The sequence below is a fragment of the Urocitellus parryii genome, chromosome 9 (assembly GCF_045843805.1).
Source record: "Urocitellus parryii isolate mUroPar1 chromosome 9, mUroPar1.hap1, whole genome shotgun sequence".
Classification (NCBI taxonomy): Eukaryota; Metazoa; Chordata; class Mammalia; order Rodentia; family Sciuridae; genus Urocitellus; species Urocitellus parryii.
Genome location: NC_135539.1, coordinates 44,273,065 through 44,293,023, shown reverse-complemented (window position 1 = coordinate 44,293,023; position 19,959 = coordinate 44,273,065). Strand labels below are relative to the sequence as shown.

Sequence of the window (19,959 nt, the reverse complement as noted above, 5' to 3'; positions counted from 1 at the left end):
TCCTGCCACACCAGAATAAAGGAGTTTCCTGAAATATTTGGAATGTTTGTGTGGGTTATTTATTTGTTTTTTTTTATTTACTTATTTTTATGTGGTGCTGAGGATCGAACCCAGGACCTTACACATGCTAGGTGAGTGCTCTATCACTGAGCCACAACACCAGATTGTCTGACCATAAATAAATAAACAAACAAATTAATTAATAAATAAATAAACCCTCAATTGATGACCCATTACAGTTTTTTAAAATCCTTAATTGGGACACATAAACCTCATTTAGGAGATATTCATTCTTTTTTTTTTTTTAGAGAGAAAGAGAGAGAGAGGGAGAGAGAGGGACAGAGAGAGGGAGGGAGGGAGGGAGGGAGAGAGAGAGAGAGAGAGAGAGAGAGAGAGAGAGAATTTCAATATTTATTTTTCAGTTTTCGGTGGACACAACATCTTTGTTTGTATGTGGTGCTGAGGATCGAACCCGGGCTGCACACATGCCAGGCGAGCGCGCTACCACATGAGCCACATCCCCAGCCCCGATATTCATTCTTTTTTTAATGTCACCTAATTTTATTCTTTCTTCTCATGTGAAAATCTCAGAATGATAAATTCAAATCCTTTAAAAATGCCCTCCAGTTCTTGAAGAAAAACATTATAAATGATGCATACATTTGAAATAAAACATGGGAAAATGATTAATAATTCTGAAAGTGGAGTTTTGAGATTAACCAAAATTTCTCAGTTTGCAAATTGAATCTGGGTGCTTGTCTCATAAATTTTGAAGAAAAAAAAATGTATTTAAGCAAGAAGAAATAGAACGCCCACCATGTGGTATAAGGAATGATATCAGAAAAAATACAAACTCATTTTTGTGTGCCATCTTAGAAGTTTACTGATGGTTTTGGGCAGAACAGGAAGCATAATGCATTTAGAATAGGCTTTGGAAAAAGCATCCTGACTACCATATGGGTTCACTTTCATTCTTTCTATGACCCATCTTTTTTTCTTCAAATTCAATCAGGAATCACCCCTAGGACAAAGGACTTTGTTGAAGGTGTTCCCACAAGAGGGCTTCAAGGTCTTTTACATTTGAAATAGGCCTTAATGGTGCTCATTAACATATCTTTCAGTTAGCCATCAGGTGTGTTTGAGTGAGGCCCATTATCCACATTACATGGTCATTATACTATCTATTCTACTTTATACTTATTCTCTGTGAACAGAGAACCCTAGTTTTGGATATGTGAACAGAGAGCTAGAACACTATTGTTTTATTCTGAGACCTACAGAGAGATAAACTGAAGTTCTGGATTTCAGATTTTTGTTTTGGATTTGAGGTACTGCTTCTGCTACATTTAAAAATCTCAGGACTCATAAAGAGAATGAGTTAAAAGCCAGCATCATCAAATTTGTGAGGCCCTAAGAAATTCAAAGGGACCCTGTCTCTAAATAAAAATATTTAAAAAGGGGTGGGAATGTGAATCACTGGATGAACACCTCTGGGTTGAATTTCTGGTACCGAAGAGAAAACAACACACACAAAAAATAATAATAATAATAATTAAACAAACAAAAAAACAAACCCTCAAGAGTAACAAGCCCTAAAATTAACAACCTCTCTCATGCATGAATACAATAAATGGATTTGTAGTTCTCTCCTGGTAATTATCTCAGTCTTCACCATGCAATCTGGAGACATGCTGGACTCATGGCACATGGAAGCCCACAAAGGGCTCTAGAAAGAAGCTGAAAACACCATACAATTATGGAATAAAATGCCCAGGTTTTCAACTGCTGATCTAAGCCTCACTAGACTAGTCAGAGGGAGGTGAAGGCTAAGCTACCACCGAGAGACCCTCTAGCCAAAAGACTCTGGAGAGGACCACGAGGAGTCCCTAGCCATGACTGCCAGTTTCCACCATTGCCACTCCTGTCAGCTTTAAGCCACCTTCCTACCCAGTCTCAATATAACAAGGCACACTTACCATTTCCTGGCTCTCAGGGTTCTCAGTGTTCTCCCTGTGGTTTGTTTTCAGATTCTGCATAGCACAGACACCTGGGCTCCGGATCCAGGACAGAAGCCTACAAAAAGATTGAAAAAATGGCGGGTTCCAGACTCCAAAGGAACAGAAGATTGTGGAAGCCCTCCCCCTCATCAATGGCTGTGTGAGGATTGGACAGTTCTCACCTAAGTGACTGATTGGCCAAGGCTTCAGGCACTGCCTCCAACCTGAGCCAAGTGGGCAAAGAATCAAAGTCTGAATGACAAGCTGCTCCATTGTCATTGTTAATGGACTACAGATCAGGGCTGAAAATATAGCTTAGTCAGTAGAGTGCTTGTTTTGCTGATATAAGGCCATGGATTCAATCCCCTGCATTACATGCACACACACTCCAACCCCCCCCCAAAAAAAAAAAAAAGATTAAGTAAAGGACTTTGGGGACTAGGGTTATGGATTAGTGGTAGAGAACTTCCCTAGCATGCATGAGGTACTGGGTTGAATATGAAGCAGCGCATTAAAAAGCCACCCAAGAGGGGGATGTGGCTCAAGCAGTAGCACACTCACCTGGCATGTGGGCCGCCCAGGTTCGATCCTCAGCACCACATACAAAGAAGTTGTGTCCGCCAAAAACTAAAAATAAATATTTAAAAAAGCCAACAAACAAACTACTAATGATACTGTGTCCATCTACAACAAAAAATATTTAAGAAAAAAAAGGACTTTGTATTGGTCTTGTGCACCCTCACTACAGAACTCATACACACTTTTTATAAATAATATATACATATATGTCTTCAGACAATGTATAAAATTCTCCTGTGATGTCTTTTCAAGTAACTTATATTACAGGTATGCTTCACAACCTGAAATCCTCCCCACCTCACTTATTATTATTATTATTATTAGCCTGTTAATTGCATTAAATGCCTCTGTATGGGGTTATTTTAAGACAAAGTTTTCTTCCAATAATAGGACCTAGCCCAGAGAGAAATGTATTGACACTTATAACTGTTTATAAGGTTAAAGCGGGCTGGGGATGTGGCTCAAGCGGTAGCATGCTCGCCTGGCATGCGTGCAGCCCGGGTTCGATCCTCAGCACCACATACAAACAAAGATGTTGTGTCCACCGAAAACTGAAAAATAAATATTGAAATTCTCTCTCTCTCTCTCTCTCTCTCTCTCTCTCTCTCTCTCTCTCCCTCTCTCACTCTCTCTTTAAAAAAAGGTTAAAGCAATTTGTGAATAAATATGTATACATATTTTTATGAAAATGATATCACAATTACTTTAATATATATATTTTTAATTTTTCTATTTTTTGTCTCATAAAAAAACAGTTTGAACTTTAAACTCTTTAGGATTGTTCTTATATCCCTTCCCCCAAAAAAGTGACTCACAAGCATAATTCAAATTATTGAGACTCATAAATTTTTGATCTTTTATTTTAACTATTGAAGTCTAAAGATTTTTTTTTATTTTCACCTTTAAATGAAGCACACTTTTATAGCTTTCTTGTTGTTTAACTGACCTTTAATATTCTGCAATTTTTACCCCCATTCTGATCACTTTGGACTATTGATGTTTTCATGGAGAGGATCTCAAAGTGGTCATGCACAAGGTAGGAAATGGATATAGTAAGATAGTATAAGACTGGTGATTGCTGAGTATGTAGATATTGCTATACAAAATAAGTATTGGTGGATAATATGGGGGTAGGGAGAAAAAGATAAATGAAAAAAAGTAGAAAAACTTGAACACTAGAGGGGTTCACATGCTACAAGTCTACAATGATAGTGTGAATATAGAGGGTAGTGTTCTTGGAAGCAGCAATAAAATTTGAGGGAAAGAAAAAGGTAATTTTTTACACAGGTCCCAAGTGAGAGAGCCAGGTGAATGGGTTCTGTGTTCAACTCTTCCCTCCTAGGAGTGGAATTTATAGTTCATAGGGTATGTCTCAGTAAGTAGTAAAATACCATTTCTATGTACCTTTACACTTTTTCATGACTACAGGCTGACTTTGACAATTCCAGTCACATAACATCTTTGCATTTGATAGCTATTCATTAATTAATTAATTCATTATATTATTTATTTGTTTTTTATTAATTAACTTTTTCTTTAGTTGTCATTGTTTTTACATCACTGGTGATTACATAATTGCATGAATATTCTGAATGTTGACTTTGTTTAAATATTGTTTTATGTGTTTATTCATACATTTACTTTTCATTGAAATGTTTTTTCTTTGCCAATTTTAGACCTCAATCTTCATTTATAAAGACTAGATAAAATCACATTATTCCAAATAACTCAAGGATTTATCATCTTTACAGAACACTAATCACCTGCCAAAGTTGACCCAGTCTGGGTCAAGTAAAAGCTGTGTCAAAACTCCTCTTTTTTCTTATATACACTTTAATAAAGGATTTCTCTCTCACTTTTATATTTTGGAGAGTAGACTAACTTCCCAAGCAGTAGTTAATAACCTAGATGAGTTTTCCAACTAGCTCACTATTACTTTTAAATTATTTACATCCTTGACACTAACAGTGTCACTGATTACTTTTTTAAAATTATTGCAAGATCTCTCTCTCTCTCTCTCTCTCTCTCTCTCTCTCTCTCTCTCTCTCTCATATGACAAATTGAAATCAGATATGCTTTTTTACTAAGAAACACTCTCAGCCTTTAAGAAAATATTCTATAAAGAAAAAGGGTTTTGCTGATTTTCTTAGAGCCTCACTAAGTTGCTGAGGCTGGCTGACTTTAATGTTATAGAAGTTTGATATATATATATATATATATATATATATATATATATATAGAGAGAGAGAGAGAGAGAGAGAGAGAGAGAGAGAGAGAGAGAGGGTATTTTTCATTTGACTCTTTCTCTTGGGGACTGTGCCAGAGTTCCCTTCTTCTTTCACTTCTACCTTATTTCTGCCTCCAAAGAAACTACCCTTTACCCTCATACTATCATTGATCCACTATTAGACTTTTTAAATCTGAAATCTTGAGCTGGTCATTCTTTCCCTCTTTCCTTCACAGCACTTTTTTCTCTACCTATACCTATTCCACCAATAATTTTTCATAAATACTCACTACTACATACTCAGTATCCATCAATGTCACATACTGATCCATCCCTGTTCTGCTTTTTCCATGGATCACTTTGAGATCCCCTCCTCCCAGATACTAATAGTCCAGAGTAAGGTCAGGTAAGGGTGTTATATATGCAAGTTTTTAAATGTCATTTACATAACAATAAGCCTATTAAATTTGGGATGTAGTTTGTCTTAGGTTAAAAAAGAAAATCTACAGACTGCACTGTTATACTCAATTGTTTAAAATTTATTAATCTCAATAATTTGGAAAAAGAAATTCTATAAAAAGGAGAATAAAGAACATAATACATAAAATTGACAAGTTTGAATACACACCAAGTGTACATATCAAAAAGTGTCATATATCAGTGCTTTCAAAAGACAAATTAATTTGAAATAAATGTAGTTAATGTAAGATGTAGTAATCATTTATTAATTATATATAATGGTAGTATACATGTATATGTACAAAATGCATCTCATATAATTATGAGTATACATTGCAAAAAATGAACTCTAATGTATTATTTTAAAATTTTTCAGACAACACTATAAATACCTACATCTAGGTTTATGTATTACCAAATGTTCAGGATACATTTTATACTTCATAAAGTTTACAACTCACCAACAGACATTTTTTTTCAGTTTTTAAAAGGAGTACTATTTATTTTCTGTTAGAACATAATGCCATCATTTATCTTTAATTTTTAAATATTTTTTAATTATATATGACAACAGAATGCATTATAATTCTTATTACACATATAGAGCACAGTTTTTCATTTCTCTGGTTTTATATAAATTATATTTACATGAATTCACTTATTTATACATATACGTTATATAACAATATACATCATATTCCACCATCATTTTTAACCCCATGATCCCTCCCCTCACCTCCCAACCCCCAAAAGGTCATTTTGATACACAATGATGTATGCTATAAAGTTATAGAAAAGAGTATATACCTTATAATAATATGAACAGATAAAGTTTTGTAACTAATACATAGCATAATAATATTAATAATAAACTTGCCATTTAGACATTAATATATTATACATCTAGCACTATTGACATCTTTTCCAAAAAAGGGGGAGTTATTTGTGGGGGAAAATGGTATTCTATGCTTTCTTAATATCAAGAATAAATTATTTTCAGAAGTAATATATATTTCAATATAAAAATAAAATAGAACCAGGTTCCATGGCACACACCTCTAATCCCAATGGGTTGTGAGGCTAAGGCAAGATAATCCTGAGTTGAAAGCCAGCCTCAGAAACATAGCAAGGCCCTAAGCAACTATGTGTGACCCAGTCTCTGTGTGCCCATGATTTAAATTTCCAGTAAGAAATAACAACAACAAAAAGAATACAATGAATTGATGAGAACACAGAACAAATTATCATGAACTAAAAATGGAGTAGAAATTGCTGTTATTTCATCATGAAAACTGTATATATAAAATACTCCATCACCAAGCAGCTTAGACCTGTAGAAATTATAGTATGTGTGTACAATGACAGTGTACAAGTGTGAGATAGCATAAAACTAGAGGTATACTTGTCAATACAGTAGACATCTGTGGCCTAGGAGGAAAGACGAGGTGATTCAGAAAAACAAAAATAATAAAGTTTGAGAAAAAAAAAATGGTTTTGGGGCTGGGGATGTGGCTCAAGCGGTAGTGCGCTCGCCTGGAATGCATGCGGCCCGGGTTCGATCCTCAGCACCACATACCAACAAAGATGTTGTGTCCGCCAAAGACTAAAAAATAAATATTAAAAAAAAAAGAAAAAAAATGGTTTCTGGAGCCCAGAAAGATTTTTGGTTTAATTAGAGTACAAAATACCACATAAGTATTATACTGAAGATACATCTGTTAAATACATCACATGTATAATGGATTTCAAGGAAAATATGTGGAACTTATCACAAACTAAATAAAAATTTACAAAAGCACATAAAATAGCATGTGCATAAATAAAACTAATCATTACAAAGACAACTATTTTAACTCAATTTAATATATAATATTTTCCTATCAAAATTTTAGCATGTTTTTCTTTAAATACAAGAAGAGAGCTGAACCTGTTGGTGCACAATTGTAATCCCAGTACCTTGGGAGGTGTATTGTGAGCTCAAAGCCTGCATCAGAAAAAGTGAGGCCCTAAGTAACTCAGTGAGATACCGTGTCTAAATGTCATACAAAATATGTTTGGGGATGTGGCTCAGTTCCCTTGAGTTTAATTCCAAGTACCAAATAAAAGAAAAGAAGGGACCAAAAAAATTATCTTAGAAATAAAATATATTAAAATACCCCAAAACCTTTAATTAAAAAAACAAATAATATAGTTATTGTTCTGAGACACATTTAATGTATATTATAAAACTATATTGCAATAATACAGACCAATATATAATAATATAAATCAAATCTGAAACCATATGTAGATCAATAGTATTGTTAAGAGCAATAGAAAGGCATATGTAAAACCGACCATATGAAAAATAACATTAGAAGTAAATGAATGAATCAATCCAACCTAAAGTTAGAATTGGGACATAGAGGCAAAATTCACTGTTAGAGTGTGTGTGCAAAATGTGCAAGATAGTCAGTTCCAAACTTAGAAACATTATAAAAAACAAATATTAACAGGGAATGATGTTGAAAATAAAACAGAATATTAAATGAGATATTGTCCCTCCATCTATAGATAAATTTAAGGAAAAAACTACTGTGAGTATCTCTTTGGCAAAATCATGAATGAGTAGAGAGATTTAGATAAACTGCATATTAGTCCGGTCTTAAGAAATGTTCCATATTTGGGAAAAAATTCCCAATTACCATTATCACCTCTAGTGAACAGAAATGTGAGAGAGGGGCTGAGGATGTAGCTCAGTTTTTAGAGTGCTTGCCTTGTATGCACAAGGCCCTGTGTTCAATCTCTAGCACCACAACAAAAGAAAAAAAAAGAAGGAAATATAAAAGAAATGATACAAAAAATGGTGATATCTAGGAGCCATAAAATTTTTCACAAGTGTTTCATCAGCTGTGACCAAGACACAAAAATACCCAAATATCAAAGCTGTCAATTTATCTCAAAAAAAAAAAAAAACTGCCAACATATTTTCCCAATTGCTGTTGCTGACAGTTGAAGTTCACTCTAGCTTGTATTATAGGTGAAATAGGGAGGAATACAGTAAACTACTCTTAGCTGGAGTGAGATTTTAGCACTTCCTGAATCCTGTCCCAACCATGATACACTAGTAATAAGGCCAGAACTACCAATTCCTCCTAGAAAAAGTTTTTGGTTTTTTTTGTGGGTGTGTGTATGTGTGTATTGAATGTTTCACATTTAACATATTTTATTTATGTTACTATGTGCCTGATACACTGGTAATAATGCCAGAACTACCAATTGCTCCTAGAAAGTTTTTTTTTTGTGTGTGTGTGCGTGTGGATGTGTGTGTCAATGTGTGTATTGAATTTCTCAACTTTAACATATTTTGTTTACATTACTATGTCCTGAAGTTCCAATCTCTAGAACAAAAGGTGACTGAGCTTATGTAAATCTCTGTAGATTTCAAACAAATGAATTTACATTCTATTCCCAGCACTTTTATGAACTATGATACCAAACAGCTGTTCAGAAAAGAGCTTAAAAAACAATGATCCCTGTTTATTCCAACAAATCGTTACAGAATAGTCCTACATTGGCTGCTTCATATAAACTTTCCTCAGGGATAAAATGCATCAGTCAATGAGATTTTCTGTTGCCTGGGCAATGTTGTTGAAAAGGTTATTATAATAATCTGAAAGAACTAGGTGTGGTGGCAAATATACTAGAGGCTGTATAGGCAAGTCAGGAGGATTGTTATTTGAAAGACAGCCTTAACAATGTAGAAAGGCTATAAGCAACGTATTGAGAGATTACTGATATATCACCTGTCTCAAAAAAAAAAAAAAGGACTGGAGACATAACTCAGTGGTAAGCACCCGCGGAGTTCAATTTTTAGCACCAAACCACACCAAACTAAAAAAAATATCTGAAAGATAGTAGGGACTCCAGAGTATAGGTGTATATGCATAGATAAAAATTTTGGTTACAATATATATTTAATAAAGATACTTTTGAAAAAAATTTCATGTTTTTTTAAAGAGAGAGTGAGAGAGCTAGAGAAAGAGGGAAAGAGAAAGAGAGAGAGAGAGAGAGAGAGAGAGAGAGAGAGAGAATTTTAGTATTTATTTATTCATTTTAGTTTTCGGCAGACACAACATCTTTATTTGTACGTGGTGCTGAGGATAAAACCCAGTGCCACACGAATGCCAGGCAAATGCACTACCGTTTGAGCCACATTCCCAGCCCCTATCATGGTTCTTAAGACCTCAAAATAAAAATGCCATATAATCCACTAATAATATTTTTTTTTTGAAGCAGGGTATCATTGTGAATGTCTGTACTCTCAGTGGCTTGGGAGGATGAAACAGGAGGAAATTAAATGCAAGACCAGCCTCAGAACCTTGGCAATGGCTTAAGTGACTCAGTGATATCCTGTCTTATTAAAAAAATAGGGATGTAACACAGTGGTAAAGTGCCTAAATAAGTAAAAATAAATAACAATAACAATTTTTGGTTTAAAAAATGCTCTATAACCCAGTAATTATAATTCTGGATAAATATCTAAAAAATTGGAACACTTTTGTTAAAGATATTACTTCACTTCCATTTTTATTGTAGGTTTATTCACAGTATCTAAAAAAGGAATCAAATGAAGTGCCTTTTAGATGCAAGGTATTGATGAAAAGGTTTCTTCCAGCTGCAGATCATCCATCTACTTGCCTTAAAGGCTGCATACTTATAATTCAAATTGCTCCCTAAAAGGCAAGACTCAGATATGGATTCTTCTGAGTACTCCAAGTGATTTTGGTACCTCTGGACAAATTCTGTAAGACTTTTCCAAAACTTAGGAATGGGTAAATTTTGGAGTTTGGAATGTAGACAACATATAGTAAATTCCTCAAGAGGGAATCTTAATTCAGGCACTGTGATGAGGTTTCTTGTCTGGGGAAGAAAGAGGAAGTAAAATCAGAGTTTGAGATAAAACCAGACTTTGCTTCACTGATTTCTAGGTTATTGATATAATCCAAACAAATATTGGAAAAGGGTTAAAGCTACTAATTAAAATTTATGTAAAACAGGTATTTAAAAAGTACCAGGTGATCTGGCCCTAGTTGCCCAGGACCTGAGGGGAGGGGGAAAAGGAGAAAGAGCCGTGGGCGCGTGTGCGCAGTGGCGCGGGGAGGAGCTGGGACCTGGCAGTGGGCGAGAAGGCTGTGAGCAAGCCCGGAACCCGGAGGGCAGGGGGTGCGCGCACCATGGGGGAGAAACCCGGGACCAGCTCACCGTGTACTTGGGCAAGTGGGACTTTGTAGATCACCTGGACAAAGTGGACCCTGTAGACGGTGTGCTGCTTGTGGATCCTGACTACTTGAAAGACCGCAAAGTGTTTGTGACCCTCACCTGAGCCTTCCGCTATGGCCGCGAAGACCTGGATGTGCTGGGCTTGTCCTTCCGCAAAGACCTGTTCATTGCCACCTACCAGGCCTTCCCCCCAATGCCCAACCCACCCGGCCCCCCACCCGCCTGCAGGACCGGCTGCTGAGGAAGCTGGGCCAGCATGCCCACCCCTTTTTTTTCACAATACCCCAGAATCTACCCTGCTGGGTCACACTGCAGCCAGGACCAGAGGACACAGGGAAGGCCTGCGGGGTAGACTTTGAGATTTGAGCCTTCTGTGCCAAATCACTAGAAGAGAAAAGCCACAAAAGGAACTCTGTGCGACTGGTGATCCGAAAGGTACAGTTTGCCCCAGAGAAACCAGGCCCACAGCCTTCAGCTAAAACCACACGCCACTTCCTCATGTCTGATCGGTCCTTGCACCTTGAGGCTTCTTTGGACAAGGAGCTATACTACCACGGGGAGCCCCTCAGTGTCAATGTCCACGTCACCAACAACTCCACCAAGACCGTCAAGAAGATCAGAGTCTCTGTGAGACAATATGCCGACATCTGCCTCTTCAGCACTGCCCAGTACAAGTGCCCCGTGGCTCAACTTGAACAAGATGACCAGATATCTCCCAGTTCCACGTTCTGTAAGGTGTACACCATAACCCCACTGCTCAGTGACAACCGAGAGAAGCGTGGTCTTGCCCTGGATGGGAAGCTCAAGCATGAGGACACCAACCTGGCTTCCAGCACCATAGTGAAGGAGGGTGCCAACAAGGAGGTGCTGGGAATCCTGGTGTCCTACAGGGTCAAGGTGAAGCTGGTAGTATCTCAAGGCGGATATGTCTCTGTGGAGCTGCCTTTTGTTCTTATGCACCCCAAGCCCCATGACCACATCACCCTGCCCAGACCTCAGTCAGCTGCTCCCGAAACAGATGTCCCTGTGGATACTAACCTCATTGAATTTGATACCAACTATGCCACAGATGACGACATTGTGTTTGAGGACTTTGCCCGACTTCGGCTGAAGGGGATGAAGGATGACGATTATGATGACCAATTCTGCTAGGAAGGGGGGCTGGAAGAAGGGAGTGGATGGTGCTGGGAGAGGTAGGGACAAGACCAAGATCCCTGCTATGGAGGCGGGGGTGTCCCTGCTTCTTTTCCTTCCCCTCCATCCAGCAGTTTCCTCAACCAACCCCTTTTCTCACTCCCCCTTTACCCCAGATACGCACTGGACCCCCAACGTACACAAGTTCACATTTACAAAGCCAACAGAAGTGTGTGATCTGCCCTGGGAGTCTTCATACTATAGGCACTTAGAGAATATAGCAATTGGATTTGAGTGACCAAAAAATTATCTTCCATTTTTAAGGCCATCCCCAAGGCACAAAGTCATTAACCAACCAGAACCTTCCCCAAGTCATGTCTCTTGAACACTTTAGGCCCCTGGAGTTGCCAGAGAGCCTCAGCCTTCATTACAAACAACACAGAAAGATGAGATGGTGGCAGGTCCAGGGACACCAGACATACAGGAAAGCCATCCTCAAAACACGTAAAATCACTCAGAAGAAACTCATTAGGAAAACTGCCATCACACTCCAATATGGAATCCTATTTAAATCTATGATCAAGTCCACGTGAAGGATCAAACAGCCTGGTAACTAGCGGTGTGATTGAGAAAGCTTGGCGCACAATTGTAATTCCAACTCAGGAGGCTGAGGCAGGAGGATCTCAAGTTTGAGGACAGCCTGGGCAACTTAGTGAGACCCTGTCTCGAAAAACTTTCTTTAAAAAGGGATGGGGCCGGGTGTGGTGGTGCACACCTATAATCCCAGAGTCTCAGGAGGCTGAGGCAGGACTATCACAAGTTCAAAGCCAGGCCAGCAACATAGCAAGGCCCTCGGGGACTACTGAGACCCTGTCTCAAAACATAAAAAAGGGGCTGGGGATACAGCTCAGTGGGTAAAGTATTTGCCTTGCATGCACAAGGCCCTGAGTTCAATCCCCAGCACCATAAATAAATAAATAAATAAATAAATAAATAAATAAATAAATCAATCAATCAATCACAAAAAGGGATAGGGATATGGCTCAGGGTTCAGCACCCCTGGGTCCCATCCCCAGTATCAAAATATAACAATGATAATAAAACAGGAAGAGTCTAGTGTGACAGTGAACCTCCCTTACTTGCAACCATGTCTACTGTCAAATATAAGCCAGATCTTTTTAGTCTTGTTTTTGTTTCCTTGGTGCTGGGGACTGAGCAGAAGCCAGGTGACTGATCCTTCAGCATGAAGTTTCTCTCACACCCTGTCACTATCCCACCCCACTGTCCCGGGTGGCTGTCCCCAGAGGATGGGGGCAGCTGGGCTGGTCCAGTCTCCAGACTCCCTCCTCTCCTGGAGCAGCCCTGGGTGCTGAGAACCAGCTGCATGATTAATCACCTGTCAATCAGATCCTTTCCTTATCTGCTTGCTCCTTGTAAGTGTTACCTGCTCCATAAAAATAATCTGATAACAAATATGGAACACTTTTAAAAGGAAAAGCATTTTCAGCAAAATGAGTTATGATTTTTTATTCCCTACAGGGAAGCAGCCTGAAAGCAGAGCAGGCAGGTACAACCTGTGATATAATGCAACAGTTACAGGTCCTGAGAGCACATGTTCTTATTCTCTGCCCTTCCACAGGCTGGCATGACAAGAAGAGTGGGAAAGACCCTTCGGTTCACTTCTGGAATCTCTTCGTGCACATCAAGAGCCAGCAAACACTTTCTACAAATAGGTGAGGCCTGGCAGGCCACTCAGTCTCTACTGACAGTGCTCAGCTCTGGCCATGCAGTGCAGAAACACAGACAATATACCAGTGCAGCCACAGAGCTGTGTGCCAATAAAACTTTATAAAAACAGGCTCCTGGGACACAGGTGGAAGTCGCCAACACCTCGTCTACATCCACCCGAGAACGGGTGCTCTGGACCTGCATATATGTGATGGAGAGGAGGCCACAAGTTCAAATGCCTTCAGAGGCCACTCGGGTGGCACAGATGAGTAACAGCACCATGCATCAGCTTTTGTCCTGCATTTGCAAAGGAGTTGGGCTGACTGCAAAGCCTGTGAGAGCCACTTTGCCCTGGAACCAGCTGGACCCTAGTGTGAGGAACCCTCACCAGTCTGGACGTGAGTGGGATGATGGGCAGAGCCCAGGCCAACCTGTGGGGGCCCCACCAACTATCCCAGTGGTCAATACACTGCCTACTTCAAGCAAGGACTGCTGTAAGAAGTGCTAGTTTGTGTTTTTGTGGGTTGAGGTTTTTCTATTTTATTATTTTTTGGTAGTGGTGAGGGAACCCAGGGAACCTACCTATATGGCAGGCAATAGCTCTACCACTGAGCTGCGTCCCCAGCCCCAAATAAAGTATTTTAAAGGTCTTCTTAAATCCCCGCCCTGGGGCCAGGTGTGCTCCACCAGGAGGACCCCAAGTTCAAAGCCAGCCTCAGCAACTTAGCAAGGCCCTAAGCAACTCATGGAGACCCTGTCTCTAAATAAAATATTAAAAATGGCTGGAGAAGATGTGACTCAGTTAAGCATCCCTGGATTCAATCCCCAATACCAAAAATATAATAATAATTTTTTTCTCTTAAATTCCCCCTAGGGATACAGCTCAGCAGTAGAGCAAATGTTCAGCCTTCAGGAGGCCTTGGGTCTGATGAGTACCACCACAGAAAGAAAAAAGTGAAGAAAAAAGCAAAAAAACAGAAAGCCTCCCTCTAAAAGTCCTGAACTCCCAATATGTGAAAAAAAGACAAAAGGGTGCCTGCATTTAAACTTGGCTCAGCTCTTGATAATAACAGGTCTCCATCAAAAATGGAAATGCATGGTTTGCTTTTTTACAAGTCCAGAATGGCTTTCTTTCAGAACACTGGAACACAGAAAAAAACCTGGGGGGCAGGGGAGAAAGAGACATAAGTCAAAAGTCAGAAAACTGTTAATCCCACCCACCCACCAGAGGTGGAAGGGTTGAGCAGAGCTGACTGCTTGTGACCCTATAGGGAGGGGTGGGGAGTATTATGAAGGCTGACACTAGCTCAGCCCAGCGTCTGCAGGGCAGATTCTACTCAGCCTGGGGTTGCTGGATTCTGCTAAGTGCTTTGGTCTAAATCTTTGTGTCTCCCTCAAAATTCCCAAGTTGGTATCTTCCAGAAGGCGGGGACTCTGAGCACTGATGAATGGGCCTTATCCAGGAGGATACCAGAGAGGCCCTCACCCTCTACCACAGGACACCCTCTATCACACCTCTACCACAGAACACAACTGTGATGGTACCTGATCTCGGACTTCCAGCCTCCAGAAATTCTTGCTGTTGGTAGGTCACCCAGCCCATGGTGCTTTGTCACAGCGAATCAAATAGCTAAGACAATTAGTGTTTATAAGAACCCAGAAATGCAAGCTTTTATTTGAAATCTCATGATCCTCAGAGGTTGGTGACTGACCGAAATTATGACATATTGGTCAAACCAACATATGGGGAAGGGGAGGGAAAGGAAAGGTAGGTATCCAGGGGCTGGGGCTCAGCGGTAGAGCTCTCGTCTAGCATGTGTGAGGCCCTGGGTTCGATCCTCAGCACCACATAAAAATAAGTAAACAAAATAATGGTATTGTGTCCAAGTACTTCTAATTTTTTTTTTTTTTAAAGTAGGTATCCAGTGTCGTTTCTTGTAAGTTCCCTATGAGGAAAACAGAGATTGCACATGAAGAATATTGGCCCTACTCTGCCAGCATTTAAAAAAATGCTGTTAGGAATGACAGGGTCAAAGGTCAGGGACGTCTTCCAGTTTCAGTGAAGGTCACTACATCTTTGCCAACGAAAGTCTCTGCGCCTTTGTGCCTTGGAGTTTTGGATCAGAAATGCAAACATGCAATGGACCTTAGGATGTTCTAGTCCGAAACCCTAATTTAGGACATAAACTGAAGCTCAAAGAGAAAGCCACTGATATGGCCACCCGGTGAGTCCTCCAGATGCCATGAACTGGAAGGATCCTGTGTCCAAGAGGAGCACCTCCCCCATCTGTGGATACTGGAGAGGACAGGAAGTGTGCTCAGGCCCTGTGTCCTCCGCTCTGGCCCTGCTGTGTCCATGGCCAAGTGCCTTCTGCATCCATGAGTTCCCACTCTGTGGCGACTTAGCCCTGAACACTCGCTCAGCCTGTTCTGTCTGTAGAGCCAGGATCTGAGGCTGCTGGTCCAAAGCAGGGGACACCAACTAACAGACACATCAGTTGGTCATGAGGTTTCTGTGCCACAGAAATGGTCTTCACACAGGGTAAGAAGGCAAAACAGCAAATACCCCAGTGGATTAGCTTCCAGAGAAAGAACTGTGAGCAAATTCTTAGAGAACAGTAGGGACTCCCACAGTGAGTGTGCATGGGTGTGCATGGGTGTGCATGGGCAGAGGGAGGAGACAGGAAAGGACAGCTTCTGGCCAGGAAGGACATCTGCTCTCAGGACTCCCTGGGAACAGGAAAGGGAGTGTTGGCTCAGGAAGCCAAACTGGTGGTTTAATTAAGGGCTGAGGGTTATATGACCACCATTTTCTTTCTGATAGCTCTGAAGTAGCTCCAGGGTGACTGCAGCGGGTCCTCACCAGCTTCTGTGACAGATGGAGCAATTCAATCTCTGTGTTTTCAACTGTAAAATGGTGATGCACATGGCCCTTCCTGGCACAAACATTCAGACTGACATAAATGTTTGCAACGGCAGGTGACATGGGGCAAACACTGCTTTGATATCATTATCAACGCTTTTTATTTCCCCAAGTAGTTTTTCCAAGTGCCTATGAAAACACACGTGGGATCCCCCAGTTGCTCCTCCACGGATGGGATCCCTAACTGACAAGGCAGCTACCAGCCACAGGCAGCAATGTCACTTTAAACAGAATGAAAAAACACAAGTTGCTCCCTGACACTGGTTGATTTCGAGGGCTCACGAGCCACATGTGACTGGGTTGACACCAGACATCGGGGTCTAGGACACATGTCAAATCATTCTCTGGCGATGGAGCCTGGCTGCGCTCTTCATTTTTGCTCTTGCCCTGTCCTTTAGTTCTGTGAGTCCCCATGACAGCCCTGGGGACTGAGCAGCAGCGCCAGGATGCCCAATTCCGTGAATGAGGAAACCAGACTCACAGAGGTCCTCATGCCCACAGTCACAGAGCCAAGGGCAGAGCTGGCAGTTCACTCTACAATTTTGAGAATGAAAATAGATTCGTGCTGGACGCATGCCTCTCCCAGGCCCAGGCACTTAACGTGGCTAGGGCTCTTCCCATGAAGGCAGCTATCTCGTCTAATTCAACCTTCCATCTCTAGGGCCCACTCCAGTGCCTGATAATGCACAGAACAGATGAGCGGGTCACCAAGAACTGCTGCTCAAGAACCACTTGACCTCACAGTCCACACAGGGGTGGACACTTCCACCAGTGAGTCCACAGTGCTCTCACATTCCCTATTTGGAATGTCTAAGCTGCACCAGAGAATTTTACAGCCAGGAGAAGGTAATTCTTAAAAGCTTTCCCTCCACTCATGCAAACAAACTTTATGCTTCTCAATAAATCTCCTGTTTTGTAAGTGGCCATTAAAATAACAGATCATTTGATTAAAATTCTATTTTCTTTTCACAACAGTCATTTGGAGTTTTGGGGACCTCCAAATGTGGTCTCAGCCATGATGTTATTAGTATTTTATTAATGCATTCAATAAAAAAAATCTATCCACTCATGTGATGAAGGACTGAGGCCAATAATGGAGTGAGGACACCGAGCAAGCCTGGACGCCTTATCGGATTCCCTGGTAGGCTTCACATTTCGCCTTGACCTCAGGTATCTACAGTGTGACTGAATGCCTGTTACAGTCAGCAGATTATTTTTTAACTTCTATCATATTTCAGAAATTATATATGGTATGTAGATGAATAATGTATGAACTGTCCTCTCAAGTTGCTTATAGTGTAATTTCAATCAGGCAGATTAACCAAACCAGACAATGTTGAACAAGTGCATCCATAGAGTTGCATTAAGGCAGTTGCATAGCCCTAAGGAAAGGGCGGGAGGGAGGAACATTCCAGAAGAGGACCCCATAACCAGGCTGAGATAAAAGCAGTGGTCCACATAGATTTAATTCAGTTGAGGTTAATTGTATCAAGCTAGCTTTCATCCAATAAAGTGTGTGTGTGTGCATGTGTGTGTGTGCATATGTGTGTGTGCATGTGTGTGTGTGTGTGTGTGTGTGTGTGCATGTATGCACATGCATTTGGGTATATGTGTGTGTTTAAGGTAAATACTCTCTCTCTCTCTCCCTCTCTCTCACACACACACACACACACACACACACACACTTTATATTTCTGTTAGTATTGAACTGGAATGTTGGTTTTAAGTAATAATGGCATAGACTAGTCTAACCTAGATTTTGTTTTCCATTATTATGCTTGTGCATTATTGTGGCAAAGGCAAGTCATGGGAGAATAATGTTAATGCTTACCCAAGAATCCAAGTCTTTTAAGAGCTATATTCCATTTAATGTCATAGTCGAATGGAGCCAAGGGCTGATTTGTGAAGTGCTGTCAGATAGTATACAACTCACACACACTGGATAGGTTTTTGAAAGGTTGTGTTGCCCTGTGGCCACCACCAGATGGCTCATCAGGAACTATTCAAAGAAAAACATTTCAGTGTAGTTACTAAAACAGCAAATTTAAAGTGTTTTTTCCACAGAAATGTCTAGAGAGAAGATAAGAGGCAGGGGAGACTTTAAAAATATGTCACCAAAAAAAGAAACTCAGAAGTCTCTACTGAAGGAAGAGAGTCTGAGCTTTAGAAAGTCCCTGTGTCAACAGTTGCTATAAGCCCACCAGCTTCTCCAGAATTTCTGCAAGTTCAGAGATGTTGCTATTGGAGCCATTGGAGAGATGACCATACAGAGAGTAGAGCTGGCCATTAGTTTCATCACCCTAATACACACCTTTGAAAACAAATGGGAAGTCTGAAATGTAGATTTTCTTTTGTGTGTGTGTGTGTGTTCCTAATTTCCCAGTAGGAAAGACTAGAATCAGCAGATTTTTCAAGTGAAAAGATGAGATTGTAGATGAAATAGAGAGAGTCAGTCATTTGTTAGATTTGTGCCTACATTAGCTCATATGTAAAATGAGGAGAATAAGTTCTATTTCATTTTATTTTTTTAAGTATGTAATTGGAGTAATACATCTTAAAGACTGTGGTAGGTAAACTAATGGTGTCACCCAGATGCTCATATTCTAATCCCTATAATGGATGACTATATCGCATGAAAAAGGGAATTTGCAGATGTGATTAAGTTAAGGATCTTGAGATCGGGAGGAAAAAAAATGTGAGCGGGTCAAGATAGAGAAAAGAAAATGTGACTACAAAGGCAAAGAATAGAGTTATATTTTTTCAAGATGTAAGAAAGGGCATAAATCCAAGAAATGTAGAGAGCACCTGAAAGCAGAAATGGCAAAGAAAGAGCTTCTACTTCTGTCCCCAGAAAGAATTTGTCTCTGCCTACATCTTGCCTTGATCACTATAAAATTCATTTTGGAATTCTTACCATCGAAGATGTAAGATAAACATGCTATGGTGATTTTTTTTTTTACAATGGTAATAGGAAACTAATACAGGGCACTGTAATACCTATCATACAGGCATTTCTAAAGGTAGATATTATATTATTAATAATTATACTATATTTTTGATGTAGATTATTTTCAAAATGATTACTTAGGAATCAAAATCACCTTAAGTTTTATTTATTATTTATTTTTAGCTGCTCTGAGACCACAAATGCTCTGTAACATGTTCTAATATACAAGTATAATATAATATATAGATACACACATATAAAATTATCACCATTATAATCAATATTACCAATATTTTTCACATTTGTAATTGGCAATTTTGTCACATCTTGCACAACAGTCTTTTCAGGACTATACAAACTGGTCAATGAGGGGAATGTGGTTTTTGTGAGTTAATGCCTTCATATTTGAGAAATTCTTTTATAGAAACAAACTTGAAATTTGAAAAAAAAATTCCATTTAGTTTTCAGAAATGAACAGATGCAAAAGTAGAGAAAAATCCAGGGTTTGGTGGTTCAGCCTGCCTCTGTGGAGAAAGTGTGACCATACCATGAGCAAACTCTGCATGTGTATTATATAGGGTTAAACATGAGAGGGATTTATTGTGAGAAAGCTTCTTCAAGATGAATGAAAAAGAAGCTGAGGGTAAAAGCAGCCCAATTAACTTTCATCACCTTACAACTGTAATATTACTGTACCTCACAG

At 39.8% G+C, this 19,959-nt stretch overlaps 1 protein-coding gene and 1 pseudogene across 1 annotated transcript in view; one reads left to right on the top strand and one right to left on the bottom strand.

Moving 5' to 3' along the window:
• LOC144256981 (uncharacterized) overlaps positions 1 to 19,959 on the bottom strand; it is a 582,621-nt gene that overhangs the window by 21,958 nt on the left and 540,704 nt on the right. The gene's annotated exons all lie outside the window — the stretch shown is intronic.
• Positions 10,738 to 11,690, top strand: LOC144256822 (beta-arrestin-2 pseudogene; annotated as a pseudogene).